General features: G+C 53.5%; 1 protein-coding gene across 6 annotated transcripts in view; it reads left to right on the plus strand.

Moving 5' to 3' along the window:
* SNX29 (sorting nexin 29) overlaps positions 1–22,214 on the plus strand; it is a 389,392-nt gene that overhangs the window by 70,964 nt on the left and 296,214 nt on the right. The window lies entirely within an intron of this gene.

Genomic DNA, 22,214 nt, shown 5'->3' on the forward strand with positions numbered 1-22,214 from the left:
TGATAATGATCAAACTTGAACTGTCTCCATCTTTACCACCCAGAGACAGCGTTAGAGAGCAAGTGAGAGGGTTCAAATGGCTCTGCATAACAAAAATAAGTCAACCTGCTGGCAAGATGGAAACCATTCTGAGGTAGGCAGGCTGGGCTGGGCATGGCTCTGTAGTCATCAGAGACCTGGGCTGCTCCTGTCTTGCCTTGTAGATCAAAATGAGCTGTTTTAGCCCAGCCATCCCATTCTCATCCCAGGTAGTAGGAAGGAGGGGCAGAGGAGAGGTTTTCTTTCCATATACTGGATTTAGGGTTCAAACTTGGGTTCAGTACAGATTATAGCTTTTTTTTTTTTTTTTTTTTTTTTTTTTTTAAATCAGCATCTGACTGAAATGTAGCATTCCCATCAATTTTGACAGTAGCAGCAGAACCTAGGAACTGCAGTGGTGGTGGCAGAGTAGGTGACTTGGTCACGGATAAGAGTCACAGGCACCTTCTATCAGCTGTGCCACGACAGCATCTCAGGGTGGCTTTTGCTTTGAAATGTGGTAGCTGTTTGTGATAATGTGGAAGCCTGCATATCACTACATCACTTTTACTTCTTACGTGCGGGTCATTGTCTTCTGACATGAGCGGTTTCCTTTGTGGTTTTATGTTTTACGACTTTTTAAATATTGCTTTTTTTCTGCAAAGAAGCCGATGGGCTGCCCCGGACCATGGCATAGGCCTCGTGGTACACAACAGCTGAGGCCCCCAGCAGTGGGGACCCATCCCAGGAGGTGCACACAGCATTGCGTTCTTGTCTTAGGCCAATGGTAGTCCCATGGGCTCCCCTGGCTGCAAAGCAGGAAATGTCCTCACCCTTGGTCCCCCTGCTGGGGAGGGAGGATGGAGTTCCAGAGGCACCTGGTGTTCAGCTTTGAGAACGGGAAGTGAGGAGCTGCTGCGAGGTGGGCGGAGCTTGAGTGGCTTGTCAGGCGTCCTGGGCTGGAGTTCGCCTGGGCAGGTAACTCTGGAATCCCTGGTACAGGATGGGTGGAGCAGGTGATCAGGTGGCTTGCTGTTCTTCAGATTTCAGTCCCTTGTTTACCACTGTGCCACTGCCCCACGGTTGTTTTTTATGATAAACCAACCCCCCCTCCCAAAACAACAAACCCCCCAAACAAAAAGTTGAACCTCTTTACTTAGAAGGGAAACTGTAGTCATTACTGTGTACCAAGAGCTGCTAACGGTTGACTTACAATGGTGTCCTTGAGTCGGCCTGGAGGCTGTTGCTGTCCTCGGTTCTGACGGAGACCCTCTCCACCGTTAAAAATGGAGATGGAGGCTCTGGCTTCTCTCTGCTGCTTGGGCCCATGGCACCTCCTGGATGGGCAGGTGTCTTGGTCTTCATACCACCAGGAAGGTCTCCAGAGGCCAGAAGCGTGGTAAATGGTGCTGGAATCCTGTCTGGATGCTGCCTGAGGCTGGCCCTGTGGGAGCTGCCTCTCATGCAAAGGGACCTACCAGAAAAAACAGGCGCTGAGGCAGACTTCCTGAGCCTGCCGCCAGGCAGTTGGTCAGGACAGCTGGGAGGCCACCGTCATGGCACCTGGCGATGGTTGCCTGAGCTGGACTGAGGGAAGCGGTGAAGCTCGGGTTGGGGATTTTGTTGTAAAGGTCGTGCTGTGGGTGACGTTCCTGGAGTCTGCTCCAAGGTCTCCCTTTGCCCTGTACAAAGGCAAGACGGAAGGACTGAATGCCAAATGTTGAGGGGACAGTACAGCAGTTGTGATGCACTTTCACGTGCCAAAAAAGTGGAATGGGGACAGTTGGCCACGTGAGCACAGGACAGCGTGGATGATGCCTGGTGCTGGACTCGCACGTTTCCTGAAGTCGGCAAGGGCCTGGACGAGCACGGGGTGTAGGACCTGCTTTGCTCGGCTTGTGTCTGCCTTGCCTCTTGGGCGAGACGTGAGTCTGGCTCTGTGTGGACACTCCAAATCATGCTGCCATTTTTTTGTACTGGGGATTGAACCCAGGGCTGCTTGATCACGGAGCCACATCCCCAGCCCTTTTTTATATTTTATTTTGAGACAGGGTCTCAGAATGCTTGGGGCCTTGCTAAGTTGCTGAAACTGGCTTTGAGCATGAGATCCTCCTGCCTCAGTCTCCCAAACTGCTGGCATCACAGGCATGTGCCACTGTGCCCAGCTGTCCATGCATGTTTTCCTGGGCAGTCTGCCCTCAGGGAAGCAGCTTTCCCTGTTGGCTGCTCTTGGGCTGGCGCAGGTCCTGGGACTGCCATGGCTGCACCTGTCGGAGGAGCCTCCAGCCCAGCTTGAGCTTCACTCGGGACGTTCCTCTGAACACTCGAGCAGTGCTGACGGCAGGAGGTAAGTCCTCTTCATTGACATCGTGTTCTAGAAACTAAGTCTAGTTCTATTATCATCTTTGGCAGGTAGGGGACTTACCAGAATTGACAAGTTGAATGTCTGGATAAAATGTCGTGTCCATGATGGACCCCTGACACTTGGTTCTAATGTGGCCTGTGGGTAGTGACTGTGAGGGGCTCTGTTTCCTGTGGCAGCTGAGCATTTAGAAAGTCACCAAGTAGTGTCACTCTTCTCCACTTTGTGTGCTGCCAGTGCAGGCGAGGGCCAGGGTTCTTAGAAATCGAGTGGAGGGTGGTTTTGATTTGTGATCCCCATCCCGTCCCCACCTGCTGTGTCACCTGAGAGAAATTGGAAGCATGGAACTAGGTATTTCCACCGTTGCCAGCTTGGGCTGCATAACAAAGGACCGCAGACTGGGGCTGTAGTAATAGAGGTGATTTTCTCACAGTGCTGGAGGCTGGAATGCCAAGGTCAGTGTGGGCAGACCTGGCTTCTGGCAAGGCCTCCCTGCTTGGCCTGCCGACAGCCTCCAGCCCCCTGCGTCCACATACCTGGCCTTTCCTCTGTGTGCGTGCACACGTGCACCCCTCACTCCATCCTTAGGAGGATGCCAGTCCCATGGGATCAGAAACCCCCCTTGGGACCTCATTTAACTTTATTACCTTCACAGAGACCCTCTCTCCAAGTATAGTCACATTGGAGGTAGGAGTTGGTTTTAATCTGTTTTCTGTTGCTGTAACATGATACTCCAGGTGGTTTATAAAGAAAAGTGGTTTATTTAGCTCACAGCTCTGGAGGGCCAAGAGCATGGGGCTGGCATCCGTTCAGCTTCTTGTGAGGGCCACATGCTGCAGGATGCCATGGCAGAGAAGCTGGCATGCAGAAGGAGCACGCAGTCAACAGAGGCCGAGGGGAGGTGTCGGGCTGGCTCTGCTGGTAGCTGACCTGATCCTGGGGCCCAGTGCACTCCTGTGCATCCTAACTCGCTTCCTGGATCACGTGCCTAGCCTTTTTTAAGGGCTCCAACATGTCTCAATATTGTTGTGCCAGGGACCAGTTCTCACCATGCGCTTTGGGCGCAGACCACAGCAGGCCTCACGTAAGGATTGAGGGGTGCAGTCGGGTCCCATAACAGGGTGTCTTGGGAGCTGGTGTCCCCAGAGTGCTCAAGTTCAGATGAGACTCTCAGCACGGGAAGCATACGCGGCTCCCCCATGGAGCAGAGCGCAACCCTGTGCACCTCCAGAGCGCGGTGCGGCTCCATCAGCTCTGTTGCCCGAAGCCTCGGCGTTCATCCTGTCGAGCGGCTTCCCTGGCTTCATTTGCCCCGTTAAGGCAGGTGGCTGCCTCTCTGCTGCAATGGATCCTGAGCTGGCTTATTTAATCTGTGGTGCTTGGGGACAGTTGGTGAGTCTTGTGCCAAACAGCCTACCCCCTTGGGTGTCTCTGAAGTTGCACAGGGTTTTTGTCCCAAGGCATCTCAAGAGTACCTTGTTTCTGTCCAGGAGAAGACGGTGTGGCCAGATCCATACTTTTGCTGTCCCTTTCTGCAAGGCCCTTGGGTACTTCAGGAGATAAAGGCTCATTATGAAAAGGTTTGTTAGCAAAGCATTAAAGAGGGTTTTGCAAACCCACACACTCATCGTCCTGCTGCGGAGAGCCTTGGTGTTCCTGTGGCAGATGTACACTTCCTGGTTTGGGGCCCAGGGCCTGCCTGTGGCTGTCAGAGGTGGTGTGCCACCCTAGCCAGGAGGAGGTGCTTTAGAGCTGGGCCACGCCTGGTCCCCTCCAGCTGGTCTTCAGCCTCTCAGTGCCCCTGTTGCCTGGCTCAGCCCAAGGATGGGATTCACACCAGCTTCACGTAGTGCGTGTGAACATTGACTGACTTTTAGGGATGTGTTGGTGTGTCTGTGTCCTTGAGTCTCCTGGCCTCTGTCCTCACATGAGGTGTCCTGCTGGATGTGGAGCAGATGAGACGGGGAGGGGTGGAACTGAAACAGTGGCTCTACTGCTGAGGGAGCCGTGTGACTTGAAGAAGTGACCGGAAGGATGGGGGGTCCCACTTCCTTGTCTGGTCTTGGGCTGTGTTTGCCATGAGAGCTGGCTGACGTGGTCTTCCGTTTCACGTCCTCATCTCTTCTGCCATCGGGAGCCCCCTGTCCCTTCAGGTTCATTCTTCCTGCCTGCCTTCTGGCTATCACTCTGTCAGCTTTTACTGCCAGCTCCTGACAGACCCTTCAACCAAGCTTCGGAATGTTTTCCTTTAAAACGGCAGGTCTGCTAGGAGAGTGGTAGTTTGTTTTTTTCTTTTTGTTTTCTGGTAGTGAGGATGGAACCCAGGGATGCACTACCACTCAGCTACATCACAGTTGCCCAGGCTGGCCTTGAACTTGCGATCGTCCTGCCTGGGCCTTGGCCTCCTGAGTCTCTGGGATCTCAGGCATGAGCCATGGCGCCCGGTGAGAGTGGTATTTATTTTTTGGAGACCTCATGCTTTACCCGCTGCCCGCCTGTTATTCCAGTGTTGACAATACGTCGCAACAGTGTAACATACTGGGGCGGAGCTTACTGTGTCCAGCCTCGCGCCTGTGTGTCCCTCCATCCCTCAGCAGCCCTCTGAGGCACAGGTGATGGCTTTCTCTTGGCACAGGGAAATCAAGGCTTAGCACGGATAGGTAACCTGGCCAGGGCCTCGCAGCTAGGATTGCATTCATTAGATATTAATTGGGCATCTGCCACGTGCCAGATATGGTTCCTAGGTATAGAAAGTGGTGCATCTGGTGATGACTTCAAAGCCTGAACTCCCAGCCACGCTGAATTCCCTGAGGAGACACATTCCACTGTCGCCTGCCAGGGCAGGAAGCATCACACTGACAGTGCATAGACTTCAGGGCTGAGGTCCTCGGGCTTGTTACTAACCCTGCAGCGAGCTCCTGAGTGAGGACAGTGGACTTTTGGGATGACCGTACCAAATGTGTTTAATTATTTTCAGAAGTACTGATGCTCTGTGGATTATTGGCACTGGAGGGGAGAATTTAATTTTCCTTTACTTTTTCTTGGGATTGAACTAAGTCACTTAACTACTAAGCCGCATCCCCAGCCCTATTTTGTATTTTATTTAGAGACAGGGTCTCACTGAGCTGCTTAGCGCCTCGCTTTTGCTGAGGCTGGCTTTGAACTTGTGATCCTCCTGCCTCAGCCTCTGGAGCTGCTGGGATTATAGGCATGTGCCACCATACCTGGCTGAGAATTTAATTTTCTTAACCCTCATAAGTTCTTAGTTGGGACGGATTCCTGTTAACAAAGAAGGCTGAACACGTGAAAGCCTGGGAATTTTATTACACCTGAGTGTCCGTTGAGCAGGAGAGATTTCATGCTCTTGGGCACGCTCAAACCAGTGGCTGGGCCGGGCATGGTGGAACATGGGCCCTCCAGATGACCCAGGGAGTGTCACTGCCTTATGTCCTCATTTTTAACTGGGTCGGTAATAAATGGTGGTTAATATTATCAAAGTCTTTAAAAGTCTCCCATTCCCGTCCCCCCCCTTTTCTGTCTCAAAAGTCTTTTTCTTATGGGAACAAAATTTGGCCTTGATTTCAGTGGGTAAAGAAATAGAAAAGTAGTTTGTCTATGCTGAAATCGAAGCAAAAGAAAGTCCTATATTTTTTTTTTTTTAAAGGAATTAAACATAAATCCGTGTTGTGAACCTGTGATGCCTTTTATAAAACCCAGTTCTTCTGAACTATCTTGGATTGGCGGAAAATAGCTTTCCACTTCATTGTTACATAAGTTAACTGTCTGCAGACCCCAAATTTTATGAAAATGTCTGATTCTTGTAAGCTTAATTTGTGGCAACAATGTTTAAACAAAGTTTGAGGTTGAATAGCCCTGGGGGTCATCACCTGGGGGTCCAGGAAGGAACAAAGGAGAATGGGAGGCGCGAGAGAAGCATCGTGAGCCATCGGTGGGTGTCTTTTCAGAGTAGCTAGGATCTGTTTCATCGTAACCTGCAGGCTTCAGTTATAAGCAGGATCACAATACTTGAGGCTGTGGGGCAAGCCCGGAGGGGTTCGCAGCGGTGGGTAGCAGGGCTGGTGGACGGTACTGGTTAGGTGGTTGGGCAGTGGGCGTATGCAGTGGTCTCTGACGTTTCCTCTTGCTTTGCACCAGCCCCCTAGGAGCAGGCACCACTGGCTCATGGTACAGACGGGAACTCGCTGAAACACACTAAATATGAGCTCACAGTCAAGTAGCCACACTCCCAGGGTGGTGGCTCCAGGATGCAGCTCCGCTTCCAGGACGTGGCCAGAGCCAGCAGTGCTTCCTCTTGCAAGCTAACCAGGCCTCCTGGTGGTGCTGGTAGCTCCGCTGCTGCCCTCAAAAGTGCTTCTGGAGGAGGAGGTGCCTGCAGCTGGCTTGACCATCTCCAGCGGCAGGGGCGCGGTCCATTGGAGCCGGCGCGTTGCGTGGAGGCTGCTCGTGGGGATTCCTTGCCGTTCCTCTCTGCTCGGGGAAGGGAGCTATGGCCTGCATTCTCATTCAGTGATGAAAAGCCATGGTGTAGACGTCTGGAAGCTTCTAGTGGCTGCCTGGCTGACCTAGGCGGTGTGACGGGGTTGGACCGGCAGCCTGGCATTCTGGGAGTGCCCAGGCTCCTGTGGGGTGTTTCCAAAGCTGCTGCCGTCCCACAGTAGGTATCGGGGAGGCCACACTCTGTTATGAGAGGAGAGGTCTGCTTCAGGTCTTAATTCTGAGTGACAGACAGTCCTAATGTTGTCATGGCCATGCTGCCACCACCAGAGCCGCTAGAGGATCAGGTGTGCAAATCCCTCCTGGCTTTTACACTTCCTTTACCTTCGTAGTGCCTGAATACTGATCATGGATGAGCTGAATTGAGAGACGGCCTGGTGGGGTGGGTAGGACACTGGGACCAGGGCCACTGGGATACGGATGTTCAAGAGCTGCTGACCTTGGGGAGAAACCTTAACTGCTCTGAACTTGGTTTCCCAGTGCACACGAACTGGAGGAAGTTACCCTTCTATGGGATCCATGGGAGGTATGTGAAGTGTCTGGACAGAGGCTAGGTATGCTGTATCTGGGAACTTCATAGGAGGCCAGTGGCCAGTGTCAGGACTTGGGTCTCTTGCCTGTTGTGTATTTGTGCTCACAGGTGGGTTCTCCTGGGGAGTTCTTTGCTCTCCTTTGAAGAGTTACAGACCCAAATCCTTCTCAGTAGTACAAATGTTGCTCGATAACCATTTGGGAGGAAGTGTGGAGGAGCACAGCTGCTCGGGTGTGGCAGTCACACCGTGTCTGTGCCAGCACTTGCAGCCCTGGTCTCCCATGGTGCTAAAACCAGCTAGACTGGTGACTTTTATCTGAATCCCTCCAGGTAATTGCAGTGGGACCTCACAAGGTCCATCTGTGCCTGGGGGTCCCCATCTGTGAAGCCCTCTGTGGGTCATGGAGGTTAAATGAACCAATGCATGGCAAACACCTGAGACAGAGTAAATAGACAAGAAGAATGAGAAGAAAACAGGAGCGTGACCCGCATGTTAAATGCTCCCTAACTGGCAGGTACAGTGTGATACCAGCACTCTGAGTATGTTGCTGGCTCACGTTGCTGCACGTGGACAGACTTGCTGGTACTTTCTTCTGCAGTGACCTCAGGGTGACTTTGCCAGGAGTTGACTCTGTCCTCCCTCTAGTGTCCAGTTTTCTCTCAGCTCTTCCAGGGAGGCTGGTGCCCTCAGAACTAGGAACAACGATCATACAGGATATGGTTTTTACCTGGGGGGTCCCTACTGCCAAGGGATGCTTGGCAGTTTCTGGAGCATTGTTGGTGATCACTGCTGGGCTGAGGGTGCCTGGCATCTAGTGGGTGAAGGCCAGGGGTGCTGCTAAACTTTCTACAGTGCAGACGGCCCCTACCACAGAGGGATCTGGTCCCAAGTGACAGGAGTGCTGGGGTTGAGAGACCTGAGATAGGCGGTGGCAGCAGCATGGGGCTGTTTTCTTGGAATGATACCTTGTTTCAGACACTTTTTGATCACTTGCCTGCTGTGTGACTCGGGGAAGGAAGTTTAGGGGAAAAATGAAATGCCAGATCCCAGAGAGCATTAGTTCTTGTGTGTACATTTGGAAGCTGTTCAATTCTGTTACCTCTACAATGAAAATGATTTGGGGGGGCATAGGTGCATAAAAACACATACGTGTAGAAGGTGCTGGAATAGATGATCCTGACCTGACAGCTGCAGAATCGCCTTCACGTTCAGCGCTGGTGCTCTTTCTTACTACTCTGTTGCAATATTGACTTGGGGAAAACTCACTCGGCAGACATGTATTGGTACTTATATCAGCTTCACATTCATTCACCTTTTTAACAGCCGAGTTCTTCTGTTCTTGGATTAATTTTTTTCGTTGTTACAGGATTACTTAGAAGCTTAGAGTTGGGATAAAGTGGCTCCATCCTTTCTGCTGGTGGCTGGCGAGCAGCGCACAGCCACCGGGGGGCGCTGTGGCCCTTCCTCCGCCATCCTCAGCTCCATTCTCTCTCTGTAGCCCTGCGTGTTGCAGAGTTTCGCTGTCCCGTGCTGGTGACTAGTGACGGGACAGCGGGCTGTCTGAGGGGAAGGGTGTGAAGCACGCACAGAGCTCTGATGTGCCTTTGAAACATGCCTTGATGGCTCTCCAAGGGGGAGGGGTGGGGTGCCTGGCCCTGTTTGAGAAGGGGGCGTGCAGCTAATTAGAAAACGTTTCCCCCTTGTCATTGCTTTTTATAGATGTAACTGATGAGACTTGGGTTTGTTGGGTGTCTTCCTCTTCGTGGAAGTGACAGGCAGGGGAGGGGGTGAGCTGGGTAACTGCCCCATTGTTGTTCCCTTCCATCTCTCACTTCTGATGTCCAGCCAGGGCCAGAGGGCAAGACCAGCACCCGCCCCTCAGTGACCGTGGAGTGGCCCTTTCCCTCCCCTGGCTATTACTGGAAGGGGCTCTGAATACCCTGTGCGGGCTGGTCGCCTGGCAATGTGGTTCCACGCATTTCTCAGATGGAGACCTGAAATCCGGGAGTGCCCAGCCGATGATTTGGGGAAGTGGCAGGGCCCAGCAGCTGATGGCTCGGCTGAGGGTTTAATAAAATTTTTGGACAAGCTGGTGGGGTGCACTTGAGCCCCATGTCCCTTAGCTGCCTGGATGGGCAATGCAGCCCAGGGCCCTCACGTGGCAACTTCCTTTCCCAGTTCTGTCCAGTAGACCTCCAGTGGCTGCCTTAGTAATCAGAAGTTTCCAGAGGAAGTGGGGATGTCTCACTTCATGATCTGTTTACCCAGCATCTGTCACAGGCTGGGCCGTGTCGTAGGTGCCAGGAGATCCCCCTCTGCTGCTCACGCTCTTGCCTTGGCTCCCCAGCACCGAGAGGCAGGGGGACTGTGGTGGGACTTGCTCCCTCTGCAGACGCTGGCTCTCGTCATGTGGACGCTGCCCCAGAGAGTCTGTAATCTAGTGGAGTCACGACGTCTGCATGGGAGGGAGAGACAACTGTCGAGTCACGTCGGGTGACACATTCTTTGTTACCTGTGAGCACCAAATGACTTCCTTGGGGACGTTCTGCCACATATCCCACTCAGGAGAATGGCCCTGAGGTCCCGCGGTGCCCCTTGCGGCTCTGAACTTGGAGCTGTGAAGACCTCTCCCCTGGTGCTGGTTGCGCCCGTCCCTAACACATTGTCCCCTTGTGGCCGCCAGACAAGAGTCCTTGGGGTGAGTATGGTGAGGCTGGGACAGCTAAGGTGGCGGGGTGACCGAGGAGGGGACGCTAGTGTGGGGGTGGGGGTGGAGAAGCCGTGTCAGAAAGGGGACGCGGGGCAAGGCAGCGGAGGGCCCTCTAAGCTGCCCCTCTGTGCTCGGCCTTCAGTCAGTGGTGTCATCTTAGGAGGCATTTGGGGAGGTGACAGAGTGTGCTGCCAAGGACGCCGTCTGACACTGACATGCTCCTAGCCCAGTCACGCTGGAGCTCGCGGAGGAGACGTGCCTGCCGGCACTACACAGCTTGTGGCCTGGTGCTGGGATTCGCAGCCCGGCCTTGGCCTGGGAGGGCATGTTGGCTCCCCCAGACCCTGCTGCAGGCCTGCCCGGACATTTCTTGAGTCTATGCTTCAGGGCGACTTCCTGCTTCTGGCTGGGGTCCCTGCCCTTGCCAAACTTTGCCTTGTGCGTGGCTGCTGATTAGGGCTGCATGAGCTCCCAAGGTCAGTGTCTTTCCCTGGATCTTGGCTCTTAGTGCGCCAAACAGGATTTTTTTTTTTTTTTTTGGTGTTTTAGTAGAGATCTGCGCTTCTTCTGACCACCTTAACAACTCCAAATTTGTTCCAGATTGAGGGAAGGCCCATCATTAGCTCCGTGCTAGGCTCCCTCTTGGGAGGATTCAGGTTGGCTGGCCCTGGGCTGGGCCACGCAGTGGCTTAGGTAACCATGTGATGTGGTTCAGAGCCATCTATAATGGGGTCGCTCGGGTGAGGTCCCAGTTGGACTTGCTAGAATGTCAGCTGTGTTTGACATCTGCCCTCGGAGCAGCCGGGGCCATGGGGGTTAGACTGGCTGGGAGTGGGCGTGGGCGGCTTCAGCTTTTTCTGTGAGTGCTGGGAACTAGTGGCATTAGGTAGAGTGAAGCAGGTGGACCCCCATCCTGGAAGGTCACTCTGGCTGTGGAGAGTGGGCTGCGAGGAGACTGGAACGGGGAGCTGACTGTCATTCCCCATGGAGGAGGGCCAGGCACCTTTGGAGGAGGATCTGTGGGGCTTTTTCAAAATGTACATTTTCTCTGCCGTCCACACCTGTAGCCTGACCCCCGACCTCCACCCTCCTCTGCTCAATTCTGAGAACATGCTTCTCCGTCCTCAGCTATCACTTCTGTGGCGAGCTGCTCTCCTTCTGCCCCTGGTTCTCGAATGGGCACATGTTAGAAATGACCATTTCCTGCTTCAGTGGCTGGGGTCGCACTTGCGGCCCCAAGCCTCCTGGGCTGGAGGAAGCAACCTGTTTTTCTGCCTTTCTCAGGCCTGTTGCTTTTCCTCATCCAAATCCAGGTGTCCTTATGCACCTCACACCCCTTCTGTGCCTCGTAGAACCTCCATGTGCTCTCATTCTGTTCCTCCTCCTGATAAACAGCTGACCCCTCTAATTTTAATCATTATAAAATATAAATTGGAGGGTCCCATTTTAGTCACAGGTGTCCCTTGGTAATTATGAAACTGATTCCTTAATGGATCCTAGTTTCCACTTGTCATCTGTGGTGTTTTCATGATCCATTCATTCCCAGAGCCCTAAGTGTGTGATTGGAACCCTTGTAGAATTTGCTGATAAAAAGATGAAAATTACTTGAGAAATTGATCTACACGTACTTCAGTTTCCTGGAAATAGAAATGCACATCTAAGCCTCCAATTCCAGATGAGGTAGCAAAAAGAAGAAAAAAATCCATTCACTTCTTTGCAGCTATGGCCAGTACTTGTTCCTAAGCCATCTGCCAGGGCTGTTCCTTATTGGAAAACCTGAACTGTGATGCTTGTGTGGGTGCTTCGCTGCAGGAGAGTCCCCGAGGACCACCAGGCGAGATCACCCTGGCCGGGTCCTTGGGGTCCAGTGTGTTCTAACATCTCCTGTCCCTTTGTTTTCTGAGTTGCCATTGGGCCTCTTCCTCAGCGTCACCCCAGGTTAGTGTTGGGTGGTTCTGCGGCTTTCATGCGTGGACTTGAAGTATTTATTCTTCAGCACGTGAAGTGGTAGACGGGCTCTTCTGTCAGTCCCGTAAACCTGTCGTTATATTTTTCCATGCAGATCTTTTGTTAAAAATCTGTGGCTATATATTGTATTCAGAGCATTTTTTGCTTTCCAGAGACAGAGCCAAAAAATACAACCCAATGGTAGTGAGGAAAAGGAACCGCAGAGAATGCCAGTCTTGCCTTCTCCTGCCACATTCAAATGTCTGCTGGGAATGTTGGCGGCAGCTCCTCGGCAGGTGTGTGGAGTTGGCTCCGAGTGCAGCTCCACTTGGTTTCCTTGTGGCTGCTTTTCCCGGTTTGCCACTCTCCCCGCAGGAAGCAGGGCGAGGAGCTTCGAGGCAGCCAGCCCCAGTCTTCAGAGTGTGAGACAACACAGCGAGCGGTGCTCTTCCTAGTGAAGGTCACAGTTACCCAAACACGAAGCCAGACTACACTCGGAATCTGGTTTTAAGAGTGCATCTTGGAAAAGACATTCATGTGCAAATCCTCATTGAAGTTTGGCCCTTCAGTCTAATCGGTGTTTTTTGCTTCCCCTTCTAAGAAGCAGCGCAGATGCCTCTCTTCAGATGATGCATTAATGATGAAAATGAAGAAATGGAGGCAGGGCTGTCCATGTTCCCGGCAGCTCCTCTCCCCACCCCCTAGCAGCTTCTAGGCTCATCAGAATGGTCACACTTATGAGCCATATTCCTTGAAGTGGGGAGATCCCTGGAGACACGAGTTTAACACAGTTGTTTTTGTGTCGATTATTAAGTGCAGGTGATTGAACTGCAGAGTCGGAGAGAAACCCGGCCTCACTGCATGGCGAGCTCAGCGGTGGGCCTCCCGTCTGCCCTGCGCAGGAGAGGAACAGCGAGCCATCACGTGGCCTTCACCAAACCTCAGCTTCTCTGGAGGGACGGAGCAAATGCCTCCATCTAAATGGCGTGAGGGAGGAGGGAGGAGATTCAGGATCCAGATTGTCACAACCTAGGATCCGAGATGCTTTCACTGGGACCCAAGGTGTTTGGTGTCTGTAAATGTCATCTGCCCATCCCTGGCCTGTGTGTGCTGAGGGGTGGGACTGAGACGTCCCCTTCCTGACATCTTGGTTTCCTTTCCTGGAGCTCTGGTGGCACATTAGGTAAGGGCAGGCTGCCGCTGAGGCTGCTGTGGCAAAAACGCCTGTCCCACCAAGCAGCACTGGGTTAAACGAGATAGGATTTCAGTTTGGGGCGCTTTCCCTTTTTATCTGGTTGCTGCATCTGTACTCCTGAGCCCAGGGCTGTGCACATTTTAGGCAAGCACTCTACCACGGAGCTTATCGCAGCCCAACGCAGCCGTTCCATGAACGTTGCCCTTGTCCACGTGTCCGTCACGGTCATGCTTCTGCCAGAGGAAGCCTTGGCCACAATCCCAGACTCAGCATCGCTTTCCTCTTGCCTTACCTTGGCTGGAGTGACTTGCGTGGCCATGTGCAGTTGCAAAGCTGCTGGAGAAGGCGGACCTGTGTTCATTGTGGGTGGTCGTGTGGCCAGCCGATAAGGCTCTGCTGTTCTAGATGAAGATGACAGGCGCGTGGGACAGCCAGCACCTGCTCAACACACACCAGTCAGTTCCACTGTGGCTCTTGGTTTTAAGTGCGTATATATGTCTTTTTAAAATTGTTAAACTTTCAAAGAATTGAAGCCTTATAAGGGGGTTCCAGAAAGAGTACAGAGTTTGCCTGTACATTGTCCACCCTCAAAGGATGGTGTCTGCAGATCCGCAGCCATGCCAGGACCAGGCATCGCACAGATGACATGAATGTCTCCAGGATTCACGTGAGCTGGCGTGTGCACTAAGTTTTATCAGTCAGATCCACGTGACCCCCACCATAAGTGGCACTTGGGCAGAGTCTTTCAGAGGTTGCCCTTCTCTGGGATCGAGCCCAGGATATGGCATGAGCAGCCACTGCCCCCGTCACAGCCTCATTGCCTGCCTTTTCTTGCTCTTGAAATGAAACACCAATGCCTCATAGCTGTCTCCTGTATCTGTGCCGTTGATTCTGCCTCCTGGCTTCAAAACGGCCTTGAAGAGGGATTTTTGTTTGAGCTGTGAAGTGTCAAAAATTTTTTTTTTTTTTTAATTAAATTGGTTGCTAACTTAAAAAAAACAAAAAACAAAAAACAAAACAAAAAACCACTTCGGTGGAAAAACCAGAACATCTTAATAACCACCAGATACTTCTGTGCACCATCTGAGGCCAAGCAGAGGCTGCTGCTGTTGGAAGGCCCTTCTCTGCCAGCTCCTCCCGGTCCCAGCCAGCTGGCCCTGCCCACTGAGCACTGGTGGCCTGGTGGGGCCTCACCTAATTTTGAGGGACCCTTAATATGTCCTCTGAGCCTTTATGCGAGCATTTTTCCTCTAAAGAAGCATTTCTTTACAAAAAATTTGTGTAATCAGATTTTTTTTGGTAATGGGGTGGAACCCAGGGCCCCACCCATGGTAGGCAAACGCTGCTACTGGGCTACGTCCCCAGACCCTTTTATTTTCTTTTGAAAGTTTCCCAGCTTGCCATCCTCTGACCTCAGCCTCCTGAGTAACTGGGATCTCAGGCACGTGTCTCCGCACCTGACCCGGAAGCATTTCTTGACCCTCCCGACCCCACAGGTGTCTGATGACATCGCTCTCCTCTTGGTGCCACTGCAACTCCTTACTCATCTGTTGGGCCTCACGGCCAAGCTGCAAGTTCTCCAAGGCGGGGGCAGGGGTTATGCCTCTCCTCGACAGCATCTGTGTGCCTTGCTCCCTGGGGTGATACCCCATCTCGAGTTGAGAATATCCCAAGTTATTGATTCCACACATCCAGCCTACCAAGAATCAGCTCAGCAGCACGGCACGTGGCAGCGTGTTGGCATTTCTCTCTGTGGCTGCCTGGCTGGCTGGGAGCTGCTGCCACTCTGCACTGCAGCGCTAACCCAGGAAAGGGTCAAAATGCAAACTTTGAAGTTCTCTTTCTTTCTTTTTCTTATTTTTTATTATAGTGTATTATTATTTTTTATTTATATTTTAATTTTTTGCAGACTGCATTTTGATTCATTGTACACCAGTGGGGTACGTCATTTTGTTTCTGTGGTTGTGCACGATGTAGATTCACACCATTCGTGTACTCATACATGTACGTAGGGTCGTGATGTCTGTCACTCCACCATCTTTCACACCCCCTCCCTCTCATTTCCTTCTGCATAATCTAAAGTTCCTCCATTCTTCTCTCACTCCCCACCCCACTGAAGTACTCTTTCTGTTGACCCTGGCTTTGGCACCAGCATCAGGCAGGGGCTGTGTGTGATCAGCGTGTGTTTAGTGTCTGCACCTGACGAGTGGTTACTACTTGCTGGGTCAAGTGAACGGAGGAGGGTCGGAGTAATGCCCAGGGGTCCAGTGGCACTGATGTGTTTCCTGCCTGCCCTGTGCCTGGCCTCTGCTGGGGTTTGAACTTGACCTTCCCTAGGACTCTGTCTGCAGGGAGGCATTGTCTTACTACCTGGAGGAATGAAGAAACTCTTGGAGAGCTGACCGAGCTTGTTTTAAGAGGTAGAGTTAGATACTGATGAAGCGATAAAATGAATTCAGCCGTGAACTTTTTTCTTTTTTTTTAAGGCTAAGGATCGGCTGACAGCTCTGGAATGACTTAGAAATGTATGAGGACTTGCTAGAAAAACAGGGAGAAGGGAAAGGCTAGTGTGAACCATAGAGATTTTCCTGTTGATATGTCAATTGCTGCTCGCTGTCCCATGGAGGATCATTATGCCATGACGGCGGAGATGGCGTCTGCCTGGCATGCAAAGGCCAGGCTCTCCTTGGACAAACCTTAGGGTGGGAGACGCCCAGGGTAGGAGAGGCAGTGGAAGTTAATCTTGCCTGGTTCTCTCTGAGAAGTTGGGAATGGGTCAGGCTGAAGTTGGAGGCTTGCTTTTGTGACTGGGATGCCAGGCCCAATGTCCCTTCTACAGGATGTGCCCTGCCAGGCTGTGGGGAGACTTGGTAAGTCGCTCCCATTAGAAAAGGGTGACTGAGCTGGACAATCAAGGTGGGCAATCAAGGTGGCAGCTTCAGTGGAAGGACCGTTGGCATCTGGACACTGGTTCTGCTCTAGACGCTAACCATGTGTCTCAGAAGTGTTGTCTCTTCTTTTAGGGGAGAGTTGGAGGCACCCAAACTTGTTGGGGTCCCCACTGTGTCTGGGCACCACGCTGACGGGAGCTTCCCCAGCCTGCAGCTCACTTAACGGCCACAGCAGCCCTTTGAGTCGGGTGACCACATCCCTGTGCTCAGCTGCCACGACTGGGAACGGGAGGATGAGTCCGTTGGAGTTACACAGCTGTGATGGCCAGAGAAAGATTTGAGCCCAGGCTGCAGCCACTGTGCTGTCGTGTCGATGCCAGGCCAGGCTGCTCTGTACCCGAGTGGTAGCTTCACTTTTGCACTCGTTCTGATTGCCTGAGTGGGTCCTTGTGTGCACCCAGGGCTACTGCCACCTGGAGTGGGGACATATGTCCAGAAGGAAGCTGTCCTATGATCCACTGAGCAGCCCAGCCCAGCAGACTCTGGGAGGTTCCTGAGTGGGCCCGGGGTCGACTGCGTTAGCTTCTGGCTTCCTTGTCTCACGTGGGAGTGGGAATGATCCCGCCCCCTGCCTTCCTCCCCCAGCAAAGTGGGCGTGGAGTGTGCGGGTCCTCTGCAGCCACAGGGGGTGCACCTCCGGAAGCTGGATGTGGCATCCATGTTGACTTGGATAGAAGCCCTGGAGCTGCAGCTTGCATGTCTAAAACATCAACAGTTTTAGGTGGCTCCTCCTGGGGACGTCCCCACCCACTGCGAGCTTCTCCAGACAGGATGGAGGTGGAAATAGGGTTTGTTTACATCTGCTTAGCCAGTTCCTGCCCTTGTGGGGTTAGGCTGCCATTCCTCCCTGGTGTTTAATTTCTTAGACTGAATAAAGACCAATTTTCTAGCTATAAAGGTGGAACTTGGACAGTTTTTGTTTCTCTCCAAATGAGTGGGTTGCACACACGTGGTCCAGGTTGTAGCCTCCGATGGACTCGGAAGCCAGCGCAGCCGGCCCAGCCCAGTGGTGAGGAGCACAGGTGAGAGGCTGGCTGTGGAGCGCCCTGGCTTCCAGACCCCGAGGGGCTGGGCTCCTCTGCAAGGCTCAGGCCAGGTTTGCAAAGGCGTGCGGCCTGAGCTGCTCACTGTCGTTTCACACAAGGTGCTCGTGTCCAGTGCCAGCTTCAGGCTCCAGTTCAGTTGCATTAGCCAACTTCCGACTGCGGACTTGGGCCTCTGTAAGACAGTCTGGCCAGAAAAAGTACACCAGTTGCTAATAGAAAATGCTTTCCCATGGGCCCGAGGTCTTAATAGGCTGGGGCACTTACGAGGATGCCTAGAGACCATGAGATGGTGGCTTATCTGGGCAGATGAGCCCCGTGTGTACACGACCCTGCTGTTTACCTGCCACCATTGGTGCCCTCCCTCAGCACCATTTGGGCCTTTTTTGTGCACTGAAAGGCAGATCCAGGTTCCTGCCGTGGCCTGCCCAACCTGCCCGATGCGTCCACTGTGCCCTCTTCCTTCCGTGTCCCTGTGCCTGTCCTTTTCCAGCCACTTTGGCCTTCAGGAAGTCCTGCAGACCTGCTCAATTTCTTCTTGCCTTCGAGACTTGAGCCAGGCCCCACCTTCTTCTTGGAATGTCCTTTGTGTTTTTTAGAAAAACCTGGCATACTGGCTGCCAAAGGTGGATGGTGCTAAGAGACAGAAGAAAGGCAGACAAAGCTAGGATTGCAGAGAGTGTGATTTATGAATGATTTATGGACAGAAGCGTGTCTTGGACAACAGCAGGACAGGAGGATCCTGGTGCCTGAGTTAGGAGAAAGGGGCTTATGTGCAAAACGAGACAAAGATGTATACCTTCCTCAAAAATTCTTAGCGCGTCAGGTGTCGGCATCAGTGGCATGTCCACTGACCTGAAGGACTTCATTGATCCTGTAGGGTTAGGACCATGGCAGGGTGGTTTCAACCTATGTGGGGTAGGCAGGCCTGGCTGGACCCACACCCTGCTATTATTTAATCACCTTTTGGTTTTCCCCCTTTTCTGTCCTCGGCCCTCCCTGACTGTTCCCTCCTCATGTAATGAGCCTCTGTCCTATCCCACCACCCCCCAGTGTCTCTCAGTTCATGATCATTTTTCTGCTTCTGTTCAGTGTCTGCCTCCACTAGTCTGAAGTTCTGTGAGAGGGACGCCGAGTTTCCAGGGTCCAGTGGCTAGTGCCCCGTGTGGCTTGTAGCAGGTGCTCGGGAGACAGGTTGATGAGTGGATGGTGTGTGGCATTGAGGGCCGCCAGGTGGGGTGCAGGCCTGGAAAGCCCTGGGACCCTCCTTCCTTGAAGCCGATCAGTGAAGGAGGCTCAGGACTGAGGAGGATGCGGAACAGCCATGAGAGCGGGTCAGGGGTGTCTCCCCCTCCTGTTCCTTGGTTTTAGGACAAGCTGGGGCAGCACCAGTATGAGGGGCCAGTTATAAGCTGGAGCCTGGGTTTAGGCTCAGGCCTGAGTTCAGTTCTCCCAGTGCCACTCAGTGTGGCTGTGACGTGGGCACACTGCTCCACCCCAGGGCTGGGCAGGTGATGGGCATGAGCCCACTGCCCTGCCTTCTGCCTTCGATTGACCACAGCGCCTGCTCCCTTCTGCTAGGGGCTTCAGGCGGGCAGCCTGAGGGCACTTGGCCTCCGTCTGGCACCTCCTCTCCACTCGGGTTGTGTTGGCAGTCTGGGGTTGTGTGAGCAGCATCACTGTGACGAATCGGTCCAGCCGGGGATTTCTAACTAAACACAAAAGGCAGAGTGCAGGGTCTGCAAGCGGAGGGACCATCATGGTGGCTTCCTCCACCCTGGAGAGCTGAGTGGAGAGGCAGCCATCCTTGGCTTTTCCTCTGGGGACGAGGTCGCAGGCACTGAGTGGGAGCAGGGGACCTTCCTTTTTAGGTCTTAGGAGCAGATTCATCATGAAAGAGTCGTCTTGGGCTGCTTCTTGTATGAGGTGCAAAATCGCACGCCGAGTTGGGGCTTGGCTGCTTCTGCCAGGGAGTCGGGAGACGCTCGGCCTGCTCTCGGGCAGTGCCTTTCCTCCCTTCCCTCCTGTGGGAAGGGCAGCCCGCAGGGTCGGGAGCAGGTGGGCTTTCCCGGAGAGCACTGCTGCCGGTCTTAACAGCAGCCTGGGGCACACAGGGGAGGGGTGGTGCCACATTTCCTCTGGAGGACTCCGTTTGGGGTGATTCTGCCGCGGGTGGGACATGTGCAGGAGCGAGGAAGAGGATGGCCTCTGTTCTTGCTGGATGTGAGGTGTTCTGTTCACTTAGCCCTCGTGACAGCCATTGAGGTAAATGCTGGGTTCATTTTATATGCAAGTAAATGGGTTCAGAGGGGTTAAGTCACTTGCCTAAGGTCAAACAGCCAGAGATTAATGGAGCTAGGAGTTTCCAACCTAAGCTCACTTCACCACTGAGCTGGAGTTCTTTCGACTGTGCTGTGCTGCCTCCCAGGGAAATGCAGAGACTGTTGAGGACCTACTGTGTGTCAGACTGTCATGCCCTGTCAAGTGGTCTGTCTCATGAGTCCCTGAGGCCAACCCGTGACATAAGAGGTCCCATTGTAACGGAAGAGGACGTAGGGCTGAGAGAAGAAGCAACTTGGTTCTGAGTAGTGTGGCTGGGACCTGTGCTCTGTGGGTGTGATGCCCAAGAGGGCTTCAGAGAAGGGCATGTCCTTATAGGTGGCCAGTTAGGCATGCTTCCAACTGCAGGCGATGGAACCCCACCTAAGAATGGCTTGCTCAGGTCTGAGTTTTTCTCATCTAGCAGGAAGTGAGGCAAGTGGTTGCTCATGGCCTGCCAGGCTGCGGGCCCCCTTTGCCCCACCTTCTTGGATTGGGGGTTGCCCCTTGTTTGCGGGTGGTTGCTGCTGTTCAGTGCTGTCCGTTTTCAAGCAGAAGTCAAGGGAGAAGGGTTAGCACACACACACACACACACACACACCTTGAATCGGAGCGAGAGTGGAGACGGAAGGTTCGTGGTGAACAGTTGCTGGCTATGAAGGATGAGGCCACCCAGGCATCCGCAGTGTCCTCTCTCGATGGCTGCTGAAGTTGTGGTTGGGTCCTCTCCCCATGTGTTCCTTAAGGTCCTGCTGCCAGGCAGTGTACTAGGCTGGACAGGCAAGGGACATTGAGGAGCAGGGCTTAGCCAGTGAGTAGGAGAGGCAGCAAAGGTGAAGATCAAAGTCCCCAGCTGCCCTGGGGGACATGTGTTGGCTTCATCTGATGGAGTAGGGGAGGCTTCCGAAGGGGAGCCTGAGAGCTGGTCTTCAAAGCTCTGAATATGAGTCTCCCTAAAATTCACTGGTAGAATGAAGTGGGGGGACGCCAGAGGGGTGACTGCTTCACAAGGGTCTGCCTCAGAGTAGCCAGCCCCATCCCCCAGGTGAGGACACAGCCGTAAGGCACTGTTAATGAGGATGAGGGCCCTTGGCAGACCCAGAGTGGTCAGCACCTTGCTCTTGGACTTCCAGCCCCTGTAACTAAGAAATTCTTGTTGGTGAGCCGTCCAGTTGACAGTCTCGTTACCGCAGCCTGAATGGACTAAGAAAAAGGTGAAATCGGAGTAAAAGGGTATTAAACTCCTGAGTGTTAAAGTGGCTGGATGTTCAGCTTCCAGTCGGTTCTTGGTCCAGCCCAGCTCCTCCCGAGTGTCTGCTCTTGGCTTAGGAGCAGGTGCCCGCTTGTGGGTGGGTGAGGGGCAGTGACACGCAGCGCCTCTCCCTCCTGCCAGATGAGGGCGCCCCTCTGCATTCCACATGGTGTCGGGGATGGCCTCTGCTCCATCGCCAGGGCACTTGGCGGATGTCCTCGGTGGCATTTGGCAGCGGAGATGAGTGTGCTGCTCCCAGGCAGTGTGGTGAGCTGGATCTGGGGCCTGGATCCAGGTGGCTTCCGTTGCTTCTTGGCAGCCCTGCTCCGGCGGGCATCTGTCACTCCACCCCTGTGGGCCCCACTTGCCTTGACACTAGGACTAGGGGCATCCTGTGCTTCCCTTCTGTCCAGGACTGAGGCAGGGGATTGAGGGGTAACATCACCATAACATCTTTCCTTTTACAGAGTTCTTTGTTTTCCTTTCTCCATCAATTGCCTCTGTAACGTTGGATGCACACAGTAGATGCCTTCATCCCCATGTCAAGGCAGAGAAACTGGGCCTGAGAGGAGGCAGGTAGCCCTCCTGTGGCTGCCTGGGAGGTGACACAGTACAGCTGGGACGGGCACCTGCCTGCTTCTATGTGGAGCTTGTGGTTTAGCTGTTGTGCTCACTTGCCAGAGCCGAGGTGTGGAGCAGAGAGTTGGGTGAGACCTCCTGTGCCTCGTGGTAGCTGCACTTCCAATTAATTGCAGACTGTGTGAATTTGCTTGAGAATCGCCAGTACACGCGACATCGCAGCCTGAGGCTGGAGGGAAGCTGCGCAGCTCTTGTCCTGATTTTTTATGAATATTTCGCACGCAATTAGTCTTCCTCGCCGTTGGTTACCCCCGTGTGTGAGGCCAGTCGGAACAGATGCTGGCGTTGCCGCCTCAGGGCCGCGGCTGGCCTGCAGCCTTAGACAGGTCGGGGATGGCTCCGCTGGCCATATTCGGCCTGGTGTCCAGGCAGCAGGCAGAAGCAGAGGCAGGGAGGCCTGAAGCACCACGTCCTGCAGGAGCCGAGCCGGGAAGGGCCCGCCTGCTCCTCCTGAGGCGGCACAGGGTCGGAGCTAGGAGACTTCCAGAGGGCCGGTGCTCTGACCTCCTCATCTTACAGCTGGGCATCTGAAGTCCAGAAGGGGGTGCAGAATGCCCAAAGCACTTGCCAGTTAGTGGCTGTCCCCCGAATCCCTGTTGCCCTTCCTGATGTGACACATCTTTGCTCATGAGGCTGTTCTCATCCTCCATGTCTCCCACCTTGCTGGCCACATCGACTCCAGTGCCAGCTCAGTGTGGCTTCCCAGCTGTGGCGTGTGAGATGGGGTGGA

The sequence above is a fragment of the Sciurus vulgaris genome (assembly GCF_902686455.1).
Source record: "Sciurus vulgaris genome assembly, chromosome: 18".
Classification (NCBI taxonomy): domain Eukaryota; kingdom Metazoa; phylum Chordata; class Mammalia; order Rodentia; family Sciuridae; genus Sciurus; species Sciurus vulgaris.